Source organism: Capra hircus, chromosome 29, assembly GCF_001704415.2.
Source record: "Capra hircus breed San Clemente chromosome 29, ASM170441v1, whole genome shotgun sequence".
NCBI classification, from domain to species: Eukaryota; Metazoa; Chordata; class Mammalia; order Artiodactyla; family Bovidae; genus Capra; species Capra hircus.
Genome location: NC_030836.1, coordinates 12,082,813 through 12,100,180, shown reverse-complemented (window position 1 = coordinate 12,100,180; position 17,368 = coordinate 12,082,813). Strand labels below are relative to the sequence as shown.

The following is a 17,368-nucleotide window of genomic DNA, read 5'->3' as shown; positions in this document are numbered from 1 at the left end:
GAAAGAAGTGGCATAATTATAAGATCAAAGATCCATAAGACTTGGTCTTAAGACAGTTCATAATGTGCTCAAGGTAAAAGAATTGGTAGGAAGGGAGCTGGAATACTTTCCTGAGTCTGTTTGATTCATATATACATTCTTGTTTCCCCACACCATCAACAGTAATATAATAAAGTAGCATTTGCAAAAGATTCCAACTCCAGGCTCTGAATATCATCAGAACAGTTAGAAGGAATCTTAACTTGGGAGAATTAACACAAACACACACCCCCTTCTACATAAGCAAGCTCTGTTCATCATACAGAATCCTATGATTGCATTTTCACTCAAATGTCATTTATGTGTGTACATCTGACTACGGTCCTACCAGCAGTAGAATCTTCATTGTTGTCCTTTTATGTACAGAGTGGCTTTGAGGAGGGGATGGGGACATTGAGATATATCACTGTGCAGAGTAAGGGGGAACAGGGCAGGAAATAAACTCTCTAGTGGCTGCAATAAGGTAGTTAAAAATATTTTAAGAATGTCAGTTGTGTATCTACATTTAGCAAAAGTGAAGATGGAAATCAAGTTATATGATCGTTGTTTCTTTCCTCTTTACATAGCAATCTTTGGAAGGGAGTGGCCATGGCTATGCCAGGAAGTGGCCTCTTGTCATCTGTTTCCCACGCCCACTCCTGCTCTACCACGTGGATGCACAACTCCACCCCCTCAGCCCCATCGTTCTCTCACCTGGTTTCGCATTATCTGTTCTAGTTTACGTCTTCCTTCAGGGCAACACAGATGCCATCTCCCCCATGATGTCCTCCCTGATTCCTCCTTCTCTGAACCTTTATAGCACTAAGCACTAGTGAAGTGAAGTCGCTCAGTCATGTCTGACTCTTTGCGACCCCACGGACTGCAGCCTACCAGGCTCCTCCGTCCATGGGATTTTCCAGGCAAGAGTACTGGAGTGGGTTGACATTGCCTTCTCCAACTAATTCACTAGTTTAGTATGCAATAAAATAACAGAGGCTTTGAATAAGTTAAACTGGCTAGTAATAACTAATTAGTTTTCTTCAGTGATCACTGTTCTTCTACACAGGCAGGATAATTCATGGATGGTCTTTCTGGCCCATCTTCAACTATTCTCACACTACATAATCAATTAGGGACATCTTTTTACAGATATATGAAGAGAACACAGGTAGCTTTACATAAGTTGAGTTTGTTAAATCTATTTGTTATGACAAGGGATTTCTGACACAAACTTGCTCACTGCACACTGAACTCCGAAGAAGTGATGAAACAAGACAGCTGATGTTAGGAGGTATATGGGAGTGGGGTAGGGTGAGAAGTCATGGATAAGTTAAAAACTGGCAAGTATCTGCTGAAGCAGAGCCACTTTTTAGGGGGCATAAGAAAAACTGATAAGTCACCATTTTGGTCTCTTTAGAGAAATCCATTTGTGGTTAAGAACTTAAGACCATTTACTACCATTCATGCTGTAAAATGCAGTAGTCACACTATTTCCAGAAGGATCCTAAAAACTGTAGTGCAAAAGAAATCTAAGGAAATAAATAATTACAAAACCATCAACATTTTTCAAAGAAATGTGCTCAAAACAGTGACTTTTACAAAAATGTGAATTTGTTTTAAATGAAAAAAGAATTCTCTCTATGAAAGATCAAAGACTCATTTCACAGATAACTTATACTGCATTAATGACTTGGTTAACAGTGTACAAATAAGGGTCATGGACTTTTTACATTAGGTCTGAGCGATCAATATAAATACTGATGGGGGAGTGTTTTGTATCCCAAACTCCAATATTCCAGCTTTGTGTCCTGTCCTATTATTATAATTTGTAAAAATCTTAACAACGCAGTCATTCAAGTTTTCCTAACTTCAATGATGTGTTAGAGGACAATGCATCTTGGTTTGAAGAATTTGTTGTATTCGAAGGCCGGAACAGTACTCAACCATGATGATTCAATACATAAAATGATGGGTGATTCCTTAGTGTGTCAAATGTCTTATTTTTTAGTTCTGAAGTGGCATCCCTATCTTTAAACTCCCCTGCAATATGAACTATACCATAACAGGCAACTGTAAAGGCCAGAAGTGTCTGAAGAACTATAGCTATTGGCAGTGATTCATCTTCCTTTTCTGTTAACCGCATATAAGAACGATGCTGTGCAGCGGAAAAGGCCGTGTGGGCTAGGGCAAAGAGGCCGATGCCCACCAGCCCCTTCCATAGCGACGGCACCATGACTCCAAAAGAGCAGCCCAACTTTAGCTCTTGATCACATTAAGCCTTTTTTTTTTGATCAGAAAAAAGGTTTATTACAAGGGCCAACCAAGGAGAACAGATGGGCTGATGCTCAAAAAAAAAGTCATACATATATATGTATGAGACATTACTTTGCCAACAAAGGTCCGTCTAGTCAAAGCGATGGTTTTTCCAGTAGTCACGTATGGATGTGAGAGTTGGACGATACAGAAAACTAAACACTGAAGAACTGATGCTTTTGAACTGTGGTGTTGGAGAAGACTCTTGAGAGTCCCTAGGACAGCAAGGAGATCCAACCAGTCCATCCAAAGGAAATCAGTCCTGAATATTCATTTGAAGGACTGATACTAAAGCTGAAACTCCAATACTTTGGCCACCTGATGCGAAGAACTGACTCACTAGAAAAGACTGGTGCTAGGAAAGATTGAAGGCAGGAGGAGAAGGGGACGACAGAGGATGAGATGGTCGGATGGCACCACCGGCTCAATGTACATGAGTTTGAGTAAACTCTGGGAGTTGGTGATGGACAGGGAAGCCTGGTGTGCTGTGGTCCATGGGGTCACAAAAAATCAGACATGACTGAGCAACTGAACTGAACTGGGTCACTTTGCTGTGCACCTGCAATTATCACAACATTATTAATCTGCTATACTCCAATATAAAATAAAAAGTTTAAATTAAAAAATAAAATAAAAAAGGAAAAATGAATAAAGAATGTCATTTTACATTGATAAATTCTCATTATCTTCATCCATCATTAGACTATCTTTAAATGTATTAAAGCTAAAACTTTAAATGTATTAGAAGCTAAAACTTCTAGAAAATAAGAACTTTTATTGGAAGTAAAATGGGTTTTATTATAAAGCATATTTTATCTCCTAACTTTGTCCAGTGTTTCTTTACTCTGAAAATAAATAAGAAGGCAGGAAAAAAAAAAAGAACAACAACCTTTTTTTTTTTTATCATATTAAGTCTTAAAACTATTGTCTGATTCCAATATCAGAATGAGAGTACTTTTCAGTAGGAAACTCAGTGTGATGATTGGCCATTGTTACTTTGAGAGGCAGCTTAGTCATGGAAAGATCCAGATCGATTTGAGTTGAAACTGGCTCTGCTTCACCTCTGATAAGCTGAGTGAGCTTGGGCAAGTCTCTTTCTAAGCCTGGCTTCCCTCACAGACAATGGGAATAATACTACCTACCACTATGTATCCACATGGGCTTGTTCTTCTGCTAAAAACCTCGCAGCGGCTTCCCATGGTTTTCAAAAATCAAATCCGAAACTCTTCAACCTGTCTACAACTTCCTCAGCCTCACTTCTCACCTACCTCACTCCATTACCATACTCCAATGGTAATGAATTTCTTGGGATATTCCTCACCCCCAAGCTTTTGCTTTTTCGGTCCCTGCTGTCCTCACACTCTCAGCCCACCTGGCTCCAGCATCACTCCTGGAAGCCTTTCTGGATTTGTCAACTCCCATCCCTTCCCCACATACACACATTGGGTTCTCGCTTGTGACCCTGACCACAGCTTAATCACTGTAGTCACCCCACTGTTTATTTATTTACAGGACCACCTATTCCGTAAAACAAGGGTTCGCTGGGGGAAAGGCCTGGGCTTTATTCATCTCTGTATCCTCAGCACAAACACTGATGTCTGCTTCACCTTGCTGATGCCATTTCTTCATTGAGGAAATGGGAAGAATATCACCTATTTGAAAGGTCAGAATTAAGTTTAAATATTCAATGGTTAGGGGACTTCCCTGTTGATCCAGGGCTTAAGAATCCACCCTCCAAGGCAGAGGACATGGGTTTGATTCCTGGTCAGGGAACTAAGATCCCTCCTGCCTAGGAGAAACTAAGCCCACACCACAGCTGAAGAGTCTGCGTGCCGCAATGAAAGATCACGCATAACACAACAAACAGCCCATGTGCCGCAACTAAGACCTGATACATCCAAATAAAGAAAGAAATGTTAAAAAAAACAGACACACACACACAGAAACAGACAACAACAAAAACCAGAGCCTACCACAGGGTGTCAGACACAGAGCTGGCCTTCAGTACATTTGATTTATATTCTCAGCATGTCCAGACTTTGCTCTCTTTTTCTGTTCTCTGTGTCCAGGCTCTTACACTGGTCCCGTGTCTTCCCTGAGTCCTCTCCCGGATCCCCATCCCTGAGCAGTGAGGGTCCCAAGCCCTGGACCTCTCTTGGGCTCCCACTCCTGCCAGTGCCTTTTGAACTCAGGCTGACTCAGCTAAGGCACCAATACAGTACTGCAAGTATCTCCTGAGTACCTCTGTGCAAGACAAGGATGTCCCAGATGCAGTGAAACTGATACAATACGGACAAGGAGGTAGTGGGTAGAGAGGGCTTCCCTTGTAGCTCAGTCGGTAAAGAATCTGCCTGCAATGCAGGAGACCCGGATTCGATTCCTAGGTCGGGAAGATCCCCTGGAGAAGGGAATGGCAACCCACTCCAGTATTCTTGCCTGGAGAATCCTACAGACAGAGGAGCCTGGAGGGCTACAGTCCATGGGGTCACAACACGACAAGAGTCGGGCATAACTTGACGACTAAACCACCACCACCACAGTGGGTAGAGAAGAGCTAGGGAGACAACGAGACAAAGGAAAGTCAGGCAATTCACGAAAGAAAAGTTTACATATCTCCAGGGGCAGCTTAGATGAAGTGGCACGTCCGGGGGACCTCAAAGGATGAACTTAAGCTGAGGGGCTGTTTCCAGAATTACTTGCGTTCCACAAAACACATTACTGAAGTGCTCTTGCTCCTCAGATGAAACATAAAATAAATTCAGGAAACGTTGCTACTACACACCCCTCTCGAAGTCACAAGGCACAGCAGCGAGATGCTGACAGGTCTTGAAGGGACCCTATTTAACTTTGTTTAATCTAGCATCCCACATGTGTTTGGCCACTAGTTCTTAATTTCCTTCCCCCGCCCCAGGATGATATTTATAGCTTCTTGAGGATCACACTTCAAGAAACACGAAATCAGGGACTTCCCTGGTGGTGCAGTAGCTAAGACTCGGAGTTCCCAAGGCAGGGGGCATAGGTTCTATCCCTGGTCAGGGAACTAGATCCCTCAAGCTGCAACTAAGGGTTTGCAGACCACAACTAAAGACCCCGAATGTTGCAATGAAGATGGAAGATCCCATGTGCCGCAACTAAGGCCTGGCACAGCCAAACATGTATATATATTCATATATAAAGAAACAACACGTTAACTCCTTTCAAAGTTATATATTTGCATTTTTAATTGGACCTCTCAGAAATAATATCTTAACATCAGATTTTTTTTTTAATAACATAATCATCAATTTAAAAAATCCTCCTGGCATCACGTCCAAAGGAAAACATAATGGAAGACCCTGCAAAGCTGAGTGAATAGCTGTCAAGACAGGATGAACTGCCTCCCTTCCTTAGCTGGAGCGGGGCGTGGTGGGGGGTGTGGAGACTACAAGCCTTTCTCTCAAGGGAGGGAAACTCAGCATCTGTGAGTGAGTCCCTTCCTTCTTCGGTAGGATGTTTACGCCCTTACAGCGGCCCTCCCACCCTCTCTGACCTGCTGACTGGCTAAAAAACACCAGACTTGAAAGCAAAGGGAGCAACGTTGCATAACAACAAGCCGACAACATGTTCTACTCCTTAATATTTAGCAAACTGTCACGCCTGTAAGAGGCGAGAAGGAAAGGGTCATCGTCCACTTCCTGTCCCCACCCTGGAAGCACGGTGCTCCAAGACCCAGTCTGGGGGTTAACACACGTTTACTGGGAACCAGACGCTGCTCAGGGTACAGAGGGAAACGAGATCTACTTCCTAGTCTCAGGCCCTACTTCCCAGGCCAGCAAGGAAGATGAAAACAAATAGCAATGCAGCACTCGGAGCTCAGGCAAACAATGCCAGAATAAGAGGCGAGGACAAAAATGCCTGCAAGGCATAATGCAGGGACTCCATAACCTTGCCTAGGCTTAAGGTTGGAACAGAGGCATGTTAAAACAAGGATATTCCTCTTAGTTCTTGAAGATCGGAAAGGGGTTTTCCAGGCAAATAATCAGGTTTTCCAGGCAAATAGATCAATCATCTATAAAGAAATAAAAGAGGGTTCCAGTTTGAGTAGAAGAGGGTTGGACAGAGCAAAAATAAATAAATGAATAATAAAGGGAAAAAAATTAAAAAGCAGTTGATCTTTCTGACAGGCTGGCATACTGAACAGACGCCTCTACTTTCACCAACTCCTGCTTTTTCCTTAATAACAAAATCACTCAGGGGACTTCTCTGGTGGCCCAGTGGTTAAGAATCCACCTTCCATGGCAGGGGATGTGGTTTTGATACCTAGTCAGGGAAAGAAGATCCCATACGCTAGGGGGCAACTAAGCTACAACTAGAGAAGCCCCCACGTGCCACCACTAGAGAAAGCGTGCGCACGGCAATGAAGACCTACCACAGCCAAAAACAGAGTTTAGGACAGGGAACGTGGAGAGAAGATGATGATGTAAAATTGGGGAAGCTTGGGATACAATGATTAACTAGTAACAGACTTAGCAGACTTAAGAAATCTGAAATCTTAAATCAGATGCAAGGAAAGCTGCGAATTCGACTGACTTAAACCACAGAATCCTTACCGGGCCCAAGACTAGCCATACTGGGTGCTCCTGAAAAGAAGCACTCAGACACGCTCAGTCGTGTCTGACTCTGTGACCCCATGGATAACGCCTGTCAGGCTCCTCTGTCCATGGAATTCTCCAGGCAAGAATACTGGAGTGGGTTACAATGCCCTCCTCCAGGGGACCTAGAGCAGGGGAGCAGGATGCTAAAGTAAGGACCACAGGGAAAGCAGTTTGAAAAGAGTTTAGAGCCCTAGACAACCCCCTTACTGACAGAATTCAGGATGCTTTGTCTCCTCTTTCTCTCCGAGAAAAAGAACTGCAAAAGGCAAAATGGCTGTCTGAGGAGGCCTTACAAATAGCTGAGAAAAGAAGAGAAGTGAAAGACAAAGGAGAAAAGGAAAGATGTACCTATTTGAATGCAGAGTTCCAAAGAATAGCAGGGGAGATAAGGCCTTCCTCAGTGATCAATGCAAAGAAATAGAGGAAAACAATAGAATGGGAAAGACTAGAGCTCTCTTCAAGAAAATTAGAGATACCAAGGGAACATTTCATGCAAAGACAGGCACAATAAAGGGCAGAAATGGTCTGGACCTAAAAGAAGCAGAAGATATTAAGAAGAGGTGGCAAAAATACACAGAAGAACTGTGCAAAAAAGATCTTCATGACCCAGATAATCAAGATGGCATGATCACTCACCTAGAGCCAGACATCCTGGAATGCAAAGTCAAGTGGGCCTTAGGAAGCATCACTACGAACAAAGCTAGTGGAGGTGATGGAATTCCAGCTGAGCTATTTCAAATCCTAAAAGATGATGCTGTGAAAGTGCTGCACTCAATATGCCAGCAAATTTGGAAAACTCAGCAATGGCCACAGGACTGGAAAAGGTCAGTTTTCATTCCAACCCCAAAGAAAGGCAATACCAAAGAATGCTCAAGCTACTGCACAATTGCACTCATCTCACATGCTACTAAAGTAATGCTCAAACTTCTCCAAGCTAGGCTTCAACAGTACGTGAACCATGAACTTTCAGATATTTAAGCTGGATTTAGAAAAGGCAGAGGAACCAGAGATCAAATTGCCAACATCCGCTGGATCATGGAAAAAGCAAGAGAGTTCCAGAAAAACATCTATTTCTGCTTTATTGACTATGCCAAAGCCTTTGACTGTGTGGATCACAACAAACTGTGGAAAATCCTTCAAGAGATGGGAATACCAGACCACCTGACCTGCCTCCTGCGAAACCTGTATGCAGGTCAAGAAGCAACAGTTAGACCTGAACAAAGCAACAGACTGGTTCCAAATTGGGAAAGGAGTATGTCAAGGCTGTATATTGTCACTCTGCTTATTTAACTTATATGCAGAATACATCATGAGAATTGCCAGGCTGGATGAAGCACAAGCTGGAATCAAGATTACTGGGAGAAATATCGATAACCTCAGATATGCAGATGACACCACCCTTATGGCAGAAAGTGAAGAAGAACTAAAGAGCCTCTTGATGAAAGTGAAAGAGGAGAGTGAAAAAGTTGGCTTAAAGCTCAACATTCAGAAAACTAAGATCATGGCATCCGGTCCCATCACTTCATGGCAAATAGATGGGAAAACAATGAAAACAGTGAGAGACTTTATTTTTTGGAGCTCTAAAATCATTGCAGATGGAGACTGCAGCTGTGAAATTAAAAGACACTTGCTCCTTGGAAGAAAAGCTATGACCAACCTAGACAGCATATTAAAAAGCAGAGAAATTACTTTGCCAACAAAGTCCATCTAGTCAAAACGATGGTTTTTCCCAGTAGTCATGTATGGATGTGAGAGTTGGACCATAAAGAAGGCTGAGAGCCAAAGAATTGATGCTTTTGAATTGTGGTGTTGGAGAAGACTGTTGAGAGTCCCTTGGACTGGAAGGAGAGCCAACCAGTCCATCCTAAAGGAAATCAGTCCTGAATATTCACTGGAAGGACTGATGCTGAAGCTGAAACTCCAATGCTTTGACCACCTGATGCAAAGAGCTGACCCACTGGAAAAGACCCTAATGCTGGGAAAGATTGATAGTGGGAGAAGAAGGGGATGACAGAGGATGAGATGGTTGGATAGCATCATTGACCGATGGACATGAGTTTGAGCAAGCTCCAGGGAGGTGGTGGACAGGTAAGACTGGCATGCTGTAGTCTATGGGGTCACAAAGAGTCAGATACAACTGAGCAACTGAACTGAACAGAGGACTTCCCTGATGGCTCAGATGGTAAAGAATCCGCCTGCAATGCAGCAGACCTGCATTTGATCCCTGGGCTGAGAAGATCCCCAGGAGCAGGGCCTGGCCACCCACTCCAGTACTCTTGCCTGGAGACTCCCCATGGACAGAGGAGCCTGGCAGGCTATCGTCCATGGGGTCACAAAGAGTCGGACACAACTGAGCAACTAAGCACAGCACAGCATAGTCTCTAGAAAGCATGAAAGAGAAACATCTAGTATTTGCTGTGAAATAGTCTAAGGAAGGGGGTGGGGGATATAGATGAAAAGAAAGTGTTCATGAAGGGATCATTTGTGAACCTGGATAGTGGGAACATGGAGGTTTATTGCACTATTCTCTCCACTTTTGTCAATCTTTGAAATTTTCCATAGTAAAAAGCAAGAGTGTCTCCGGCGCAGGAGTACCCAGCACGGCTGAAGGCAAACAGAAAAAGTCAGGGCACTGTATCTACTGACGGTGAAATGTCAGAGGAGAGGCTCTCATACGCTGTCTCCTGTTCACTGCCATTATGTTGTCAGGTGGCCCACACTCTGCAAGAGGATGAAAGACTCCTCCAGGTGAAGAGAGCGGAAGGAAAACCAGAAGACGCTGCTCCAGAGGCTCCCAGGAGACAGCCCTCCCAGATCAAGCTACAGGGAGGCTCAGAGTTAATGATCTCCAGCCCATATTCGCTTTCCTGACAGCTTTTTTTTTTTTTTTTGGGACAGTTTTATTAAGATATAACTCACAACTCAGTTCACCCTTTTAAAAAGTGTACAATTAAATGGTGTTTAGTAGTATAACCATCATCACTGGGTGGTTTATTAAGCTAGAATATTAAGCTTTATTAAGATGTAACTCAATTCCATCTTTTAAATTAATTTATTTATTTTAATTGGAAGCTAATTACTTTACAATAATGTGGTGGTTTTTGGCATACATCGACATGAATCAGCCACAGTTGCCCATGTGTCCCCCATCCTGATCAATTCAGTTTTTAAAGTGTACAATTCAGTGGTGTTTAGTATATACACAGAGTTGTACAACCATCACCACAATCAATTTCAGAATATTTTCATCACCCCAAAGAAAATGCTATGCCCATTAACAGTCATCCCATTCTCCAGCCCCAGGCAACTACTGATCTATTTTCTGTCTCTATGAATTTGCTTATTCTGGACATTTCATTAAAATGAAATCATACACCATGTAGTACTTTGTGAGTGGCTTCTTTCATTTACCACAATGTCAAGGTCTTGAGAGCTCTTTTTTAATTCCCCTGTCCTGCCCTTAATCAGAAGCAACACAGCGAAAGATCACATTTCAGTGACATACTGGGAATGCCTCTAATGAAGATACAGACCACAGCAAACACACAAAAACAAGCTGAAGGAAACAGCTACTTTTGGAGGGGGATAGGGAGGTGGGGTGGAGAATACCATTAATATTTTCACAAAAAATGAAATAAAACTGTGCCTATGAAACAAAAATAGGATACAATAGAGAACAACCACCAAAAAGAGCTCTCAGAAATTGACAATTTAATAGCAGAAATTTTAAAAATTCAACTAAAGGATTGAAAGATAAAGTTGAGGAGATCTCCTTGAGAGCAAAATCGAAAGACAAAAATATGGAAAAAAGGAGGGAGAATATTTGTAACAATGTTCCAGAGAACCAATACAGGGGTTCAATGTCTGAACAAGAGAAATTTCCAAGAAAGAAAAAAACAGAAAAAAAGACAGAACAATGAAGTCAGTACAGTAATGCTCAACAGCATCAATGAAAGCAAGACGATGATGGAGCAATGACTTAGGAATTCTGAAGGAAAATTATTTCCAACTTAGAATGAAATCTAAGAACCCTAACTATTGATCGAGTGTGAGAACAGAACTTTTTAAATATTTTTCAAGTATTTAAGATCTCAGAAATTCACATTCCAATGAACCTTTTCTTAAGAAGTTCCTGTAGATGTCCTTCACCAAGCTGTATTCAAGAAAGAGGATCTAGTAGAGACAGGCAACAGAGACTCCCGAGAAGACCACATGTAGAAGCCAACCAGACTAGCGAAGCGCAACCCAAGTGGTGAGCGTGTTGAAGACAGCCATAACCAACAGCCCCACGACCATTAAACTCTCTTTGCTTCTGTTAACCCAAATACTTAAAATTATTTTTATACAATTTTCAAACATACTCAGAAGTAAGCCCCTGACATCCAATCACCCAGATTCAATAATTATCAATACTTTGGCCTATTACTCAATCGATCTTCTTGCTTTCTGTTTTTTCTTGAAGTATTCTAAAACCTTGTTTCCATATCGTATCATCTCACCTCTGTATACTTCAGAATCCATCTCTACACTACCCATTTTTTAACACCACATTACTATTAAGGCACCTAGAAAAAATAACGATACTCCCTTGATATTGGTCCATAACAAAACATCCCCCGCATCTCAAAAATGCCTTTTTTAAATTAGGCTGTTACAGGCTCAATTGTATTCCCCTCAAAAAAAAATTGTATATGTTGAATCCATGTGCTCTGGTATACCTCAGAATGTGACTGTAACTGGGGATAGGGGTTTTAAAGAGGTAACTAAGTTAACATAAGGCCTTTAGGCTCCTTATTACCAAATTTAGACTTAAATTGAAGAAAGCAGGGAAAACCGCTAGACCATTCAGGTATGACCTAAATCAAATCCCTTATGTTTATACAGTGGAAGTGAGAAATAGATTTAAGGGCCTAGATCTGATAGATAGAGTGCCTGATGAACTATGGAATGAGGTTCGTGACATTGTACAGGAGACAGGGATCAAGACCATCCCCATGGAAAAGAAATGCAAAAAAGCAAAATGGCTGTCTGGGGAGGCCTTACAAATAGCTGTGAAAAGAAGAGAAGCAAAAAGCCAGGAGAAAAGGAAAGATATAAGCATCTGAATGCAGAGTTCCAAAGAATAGCAAGAAGAGATAAGAAAGCCTTCTTCAGTGATTAATGCAAAGAAATAGAGGAAAAAAACAGAATGGGAAAAACTAGAGATCCCTTCAAGAAAATTAGAGATACCAAGGGAACATTTCATGCAAAGATGGGCTCGATAAAGGACAGAAATGGTCTGGACCTAACAGAAGCAGAAGATATTAAGAAGAGATGGCAAGAATACACAGAAGAACTGTACAAAAAAGATTTTCACGACCTGGATAATCATGATGGTGTGATCACTCATCTAGAGCTAGACATCCTGGAATGTGAAGTCAACTGGGCCTTAGAAAGCATCACTACAAACAAAGCTAGTGGAGGTGATGGAATTCCAGTTGAACTGTTTCAAATCCTGGAAGATAATGCTGTGAAAGTGCTGTGCTCAATATGCCAGCAAATTTGGAAAACTCAGTAGTGGCCACAGGACTGGAAAAGGTCAGTTTTCATTCCAATCCAAAGAAAGGCAATGCCAAAGAATGCTCAAACTACTGCACAATTGCACTCATCTCACACGCTAGTAAAGTAGTGCTCAAAATTCTCCAAGCCAGGCTTCAGCAATACATGAACCGTGAACTTCCTGATGTTCAAGCTGGTTTTAGAAGAGGCAGAGGAACCAGAGATCAAATTGCCAACATCCGCTGGATCATGGAAAAAGCAAGAGAGTTCCAGGAAAACATCTACTTCTGCTTTATTGACTATGCCAAAGCCTTTGATTGTGTGGATCACAATAAACTGTGGAAAATTCTGAAAGAGATGGGAATACCAGACCACCTGACCTGCCTCTTGAGAAATCTGTATGCAGGTCAGGAAGCAACAGTTAGAACTGGACATGGAACAACAGACTGGTTCCAAATAGGAAAAGAAGTATGTCAAGGCTGTATATTGTCACCCTGCTTATTTAACTTCTATGCAGAGTACATCATGAGAAACGCTGGACTGGAAGAAACACAAGCTGGAATCACGATTGCCGGAAGAAATATCAATAACCTCAGATATGCAGATGACACCACCCTTATGGCAGAAAGTAAAGAGGAACTAAAAAGCCTCTTGATGAAAGTGAAAGAGGAGAGTGAAAAAGTTGGTTTAAAGCTCAACATTCAGAAAACGAAGATCGTGGCATCCGGTCCCATCACTTCATGGGAAATAGATGGGGAAACAGTGGAAACAGTGTCAGACTTTATTTTTGGGGGCTCCAAAATCACTGCAGATGGCGACTGCAGCCATGAAATTAAAAGACGCTTACTCCTTGGAAGGAAAGTTATGACCAACCTAGATAGCATATTCAAAAGCAGAGACATTACTTTGCCGACTAAGGTCCGTCTAGTCAAGGCTATGGTTTTTCCAGTAGTCATGTATGGATGTGAGAGTTGGACTGTGAAGAAGGCTGAGCACCGAAGAATTGATGCTTTTGAACTGTGGTGTTGGAGAAGACTCTTGAGAGGCCCTTGGACTGCAAGGACATCCAACCAGTCCATTCTGAAGGAGATCAGCCCTGGGATTTCTTTGGAAGGAATGATGCTAGAGCTGAAACTCCAGTACTCTGGCCACCTCATGTGAAGAGTTGACTCATTGGAAAAGACTTTGATGCTGGGAGGGATTGGGGGCAGGAGAAGGGGACGACCCAGGATGAGATGGCTGGATGGCATCACTGACTCGATGGACTCAAGTCTGAGTGAACTCTGGGAGTTGGTGATGGACAGGGAGGCCTGGCGTGCTGCGATTCATGGGGTCACAAAGAGTCGGACATGACTGAGCGACTGAATTGAACTGAACTATTTCAACCTGACTAAAGTCCTTAAAAGAAGAAAGGAGACTGATGGAAAAGAACATGAATATGTATAACTGAATCACTTTGCTGTATGGCAGAAATTAACACTGCACTGTAAAACAACCATGTATCAATAAAATAAATTAGAAGCAGGAGGAGGAAGATAAGGAGAAGAAGAAGAGGAAAGGAGATTAGAACCTATGGAGAGAAACCAGAGCCAAGTGTGTGCTGAGGGTCCACCGTGTGAAGAGGCAGGAACAGGGTAGGCATGGCCAGCCAGGGGGAGAGGCTGCAGAGGAAATTAACCGCTGGTACCTTGATCTTGGGCCTCCAACTGCCAGAACTGTGAGAAAATGAATTTCTGCTGTTTAAGCTAGCCAGTCTCTGATATTTTGTTATGACAGTCGTAGCCAACAAATCCACAGACTCTCTGAATCAAAATAGGGTTCATACATTACATTTGGTTCTGATTCTTCACTCATATTATTTTTTCATGCTTTTGACTTGTTACAGAAGCCAAGTCAGCTGTCCAACACTCTGAATTCATCTGTTTGCTTCCTTAGAGTATAATTTGTCATCCTTTCCCCTCTTTCTAATAAACCAAAGTTAGCTAGAAGAGAGAAAATCCTGAGTTCTCATCACAAGAGAAAAATTCTTTTTCTATTTCTTTAATGTTATACTTATATGTGATGATGGATATTCATGAAACTTATGATGATAATCACTTCATGGTGAATGTAAATCAAATCATTATGCCATATCCACTGAACCTATACAGGGTTGAGTGAAGTCGCTCAGTCGTGTCTGACTCTTTGCGACCCCATGGACTGTAGCCTACCAGGCTCCTCAGTCCACGGAATTTACCAGGCAAGAGTACTGGAGTGGGTTGCCATTTCCTTCTCCAGGGGATCTTTCCAACCCAGGGATCGAACCCGGGTCTCCCGCATTGCAGGCAGATGCTTTACCCTCTGAGCCACCAGGAGTTATATCTTAATAATACTGGAAGAAAAAAGGAAATTTGCAAAAATGTAAACAAAATATTCCTGCTAATTCCTTTTAATATCATTTTTACTCATGTTAAGAACTGATTCAATTTGTTATTATTATTTTAAAGTGCATTAGTAAATTTGAAAAAAAAAAAGTTAGCTCTAGAGGCCTGATTGACTTAGAGGTCAACTTTAAGGTGAGACTGTTCTATAGGTGGTACTGCATCCTCTCTTCAACCTGACAAAGAATGATTTGGTAAACTGGATTCAGACTTTTTCTGGCAATACTGGCCTTATCCATGAGCTAGTGAAGCACCGGCTCATCCCTTCCACACTGTCCATCTGAGTTAGCCGGGGGCATTCCCTGCTTCCCACAGGACAGTTTTGCTCTGACCTACTTGCTGAGAACGGAGGTAGGCCACAGAGAAATCAGCAGTAGGAAAGACACGGCAGACCGTTCTCTGTGACCATATCCTACCAGATGTCTGATGTCTGACCCACGCGAAGCCCCAGTAGTGGTCAGCCTTGTATTTCCTAGGAGTCACTCACAACCCTGCCCACTGACTTTCCCATCAAGACCTTGTATAACCCTCAGGGAAGCTAATGCCAGACTATGAACCTGAGTTCATTCAGTTCATTTTTAGATCTAACAGGGGTGTTCCCCCTTTTAAACAAAGTTTGCTAGATTTGTGCTTGCTTCTTTATTTTAAAAAACTAAACAGTGCATAGTTTTAGAAATACAGACATGATTTTGGGACAGAGGGTACACCAGTAGCTTCTCAGGGATCAGTATTGTTCAATTCGATAAATTGGATGGTGGATACACAATTTTCACTTTATTGCTCTTTACCTGTAAATATATATTGAAAGCATTCTTTGGTATTTATGAAAGGTTTCGTATGAATTCTTTTTTTGTGAGCAGTCCACCGTGGCTAGAATAGTGAGTTTGAAGAGTACAGTGAAAGGCAAGTTTAGAGAACAAACTTATGGTTACCAGAGGGGAGAGGCAGGGAGAAGGAATAGTTGACGGAATTTGGGATCAACATGTACACACTGCTATATTTAAAATGGATAACCAACAAGGTCCTACTATATAGCACAGGGAACTCTGCTCAATGTTATATGGCAGCCTGGATGGGAGGGGAGTTTGGGGGAGAATGGATACATGTATACGCATGGCTGAGTCCCTTCACCGTGCACCTGAAACTATGACAACATTGTTAATCGGCTACAGTAGTAGTTCTATTAGTTGCTCAGTCGTGTCAGACTCTTTGTGACCCCATGGATGTTGACTGTAGCCCACAAAGTTCTGTCCATGAGATTCCCCAGGCAAACATACTGGAATGCGTTGCCATTTCCTTCTCCAGTTAATCGGCTATACTCCAATATAAAATTAAAAAAAAAAAAATGACTCCAGTGAAAGGAGAAAAGACTGGAAATGGAGCTAACTCTGCAGGCAAATGGGAGTCTCAGTGATGCTCTCTTGGGAGGATCATCAAGGATATTTAAACCCAAGGTCCATTAAAATGGCTTTCTCACAATCTATCCATGGAGAAGGACAGGAAAAAAAAATTTTTTTTAAGCTTCTCACAGAGAGACATGTAATATGGTTTCGAAGTATTTTTCCAACGAAAGGAAATCCAGCTTGCCCTAGGAAACACATTTACCTTGAATTCTTAAAAGACACAGAGCTGAGACAGAGGCAGAACAAAGGTTTTAGATGACAGACCTGGGAAATATCTTGGTAGGCTGAGTGACAGGTCAAAACTAGCCAAATTTATCTCAGCATCTACCATCTACCGAGAACATAGGATATGCCAAGAGCTTAACAGAGTTCATCTCATTTAATCCTCACAACCTCACTGGGAAGCTGAGACCCAGGGAAGTCACTTGTTCAAGGTCACAAAGCAACTCAATTAGCAACCTAGTTTGCTAGGCTGAACCTAGGTTTTCAGATTTAAGTTTCAACCTCAAATAAGATTTCTTCAGCTGCCAGAAATTAACATTCAAAACCAGAATCTTCTTTACTCTCACGCCATCTCTCACCCTCAGAGAAGTGCCATTCAACCCCAATCCCTGGGGCATATGAGGGTATCAGCACCTTAGAAAAAGGATTTGACCAGACTGATTTCATTCATTAAACACTTGGGGATCCTCTGACAGCTACCAAGAAACATTTATCTGCTCTCAAGGGCAAGTTCGTCTTCAGGAGTAAGCTCCAAGAGGGTTCTCTGGGCCACTCGCTCCCAGCTTACCTTTGTCTACCTCCCCATCAGTACTTGAAGACTTTGCAGAGGTCAAGTTCTGCCATTGTAGATGGGGATCCCTTATCACAAAGACTGCCGAGCAAGACCCCTTAGCCAGCCTATTCCCCACCTGCAATTTTCTCTCATCCTCGGGGCCGCCGAGATCTGATGGGTGTGTGTAGCCGAGAGAACAGCACAACCAGCCCTAGGGCAGAGTCATAGCGAACGGAGCAGTCCCGAAAGACAGCCAGAGAATTTTAA

At 42.3% G+C, this 17,368-nt stretch overlaps 1 protein-coding gene and 1 pseudogene across 1 annotated transcript in view; both read right to left on the bottom strand.

Moving 5' to 3' along the window:
• Positions 1–17,368, bottom strand: part of RAB30 (RAB30, member RAS oncogene family) — a 103,831-nt gene that overhangs the window by 50,482 nt on the left and 35,981 nt on the right. The window lies entirely within an intron of this gene.
• Positions 1,856–2,343, bottom strand: LOC108634191 (annotated as a pseudogene).